Raw genomic sequence first — 2228 nt, forward strand, 5'->3', positions numbered from 1 at the left:
AAGATCCTCTAAGTTGAGGGAAAGCTGAGCCCTTTGGAAGATCTGTGGGGAGAGGTGATTCTCGGTTTATCAAGAAAAGAAGCTGGAGAATTAAGAAGAGACCAGAACAAGCAGGCAATTTTAAGTCATGTTACAGAATTTGCATTTAATCCTAAGAGCTTTGGAAAAACATTAACCATTTCTGTGGGGAAAATAAAATGATCAAATTTACAGTAAAGAAAGATGATTCTGTCTGTAGGATGGAGCATAAATACAGGGAAATAAGGCAGGTTAGAACAATTAGGATGCTATTGGGGAAGTTCAGGCAGGGAAATTTGGTGTTCAGGATTATGGTAATACAATGGAAATAGGAAGAATAGAATTGAATACAGAAAATAAGTGCAATGTAGAGGCATTCAGGGGAATAATAGTAGTATGTTTTGAATTATTATGAATAAGGAACATAAGGTGTGTTTGGATGACTGACTTGGGAAAGAGGATGTACTTGATTCTAGCAGATTGATTTTATAGTCCCTGCCACATATTGAAGTAGATATGTCTTGTAGACCATTGTCTCAATGGGTCTGTTCCTCCCATGAATAGGCTAAACTGGAGATAGAGAAAGGAAAATTACTGACACTTAATAGAAACTGAAGTTATGGGGATGAATGACATCACCAGGAAAACTGAGAAAATGGCCTAGAAATGAACCCTGAGCAAGAACTACATGTAAGAAACTAGCAGAGGACAAGAATTCCATCGAGAAGACAAAGAAAGAGTGCTTTAAAAGGTTGGAGGAAACCCAGATATTGTGGTACCATAGAAACGAAGAGAAGAAAGTGCTTTAGGAAGAACAGGGTGGTCTATACTATCAAGTTTTATAGAGAAGCGACCAGTGACCTTTTGAAGCAGTTTCAGTGAAACGCAACAGGCATAAGCCAAATTAGGGAGAGAATGGATTAGAGAGGATGGGGAGCAAATGGAGATAGCAGGAATAATTCAAGTATTTTGGACATAAAAGTGAAGAAAGAATTAGGGCAGTAGTTATGGAGGGGATAGATTACAGACCACAGACAGCCAACCAAAAATCCAGATTGTCACTGAAGCTAAAGTTATTGGAGCTAATGGATACCTTTCACAGTCTTCTCAGGACACAGGCTTACAGCCAAATTGGCATGTGGAGAGAAAAGCTCTCAATCAGAGTTTTTGTTTGTTTGTTTGTTTGTTTGTTTTTAAGGAGTGCCTCATTAGAAGAAATAATCACTAACAGTCACTGATCATAACACTGTCTTGTGTCCAGACGGTCTTGATGTCCATTTATCATGTGTCACACTGCACAACTGCTTCTGTCTTTGCATACTGACTGTGAATCTACTAAAAAAAAAAAATCCACAAATAGCCATGTCAAAGGTAACTCTTGAGATAAGAGCCTCCTTTTAGATCCTGTAAATACAGTTTTGATAGTATTTTCCAGCATTTTAAATAAATATGTTGATATCTAATTTGTAACACAAGAAAGCGAATTTTAAAATTCATTATTGCCTGCCCACTCTAAGAGACAATTTGAGCTGAATCACTGAAGAGCTGGATTGTTGCTTGTTTGTGGTCCAATAAGAAACAGATGTATCCTAAGTGAGAATGTATTCATTTACAAAGCAAGCCATGTTTCAGTCTAGTCATAGCCATAACACTTCAGGAACTATCTTTAACATGATCCCTCCCTGGGAGCAAAGCATCTTTTCTCATGAGAAAATCTATGTAAGACATTTGGTTTCAAAATGGACTCAAACAATTTTCTCATCTGGAGAACACATGAAAAGGGAAATAAGGGGGAAAATGCTTTTGAAAACTTCCAATAAAGACATATATCTTCTGGTAGTCACAGAAAAGATTAAGTTGGTGGTGTTTAATAACTAATGGCAAGACCCTATTGGTTAAAAATTGCCTACTCATGTCTGCAGGGGAAGTAATAAAGTATTATACCAATAAAAAGTAATAATCACAATCACTGTGGATCTATAAAACATTATTAAGTATCCCTTGACAACTTAAAAAAAACTCTAAGTAATTATGAAGCCTCGTTTTAAATTAAAACCTGGCCTTGGTGCTCCACGTCACTCTTACATGAGCATGGTAATGAAGGAGATTTATGATGCCTTTGTGTATATTGCTGCAGAGTTAGCTGGCTGGCCACCCTTATGATATAATCTCTTTTCTCTGCAATTTAATTAAAACAGTGAAGGATCTGA

The sequence above is a fragment of the Papio anubis genome, chromosome 5 (assembly GCF_008728515.1).
Source record: "Papio anubis isolate 15944 chromosome 5, Panubis1.0, whole genome shotgun sequence".
In the NCBI taxonomy this organism is placed as follows: domain Eukaryota; kingdom Metazoa; phylum Chordata; class Mammalia; order Primates; family Cercopithecidae; genus Papio; species Papio anubis.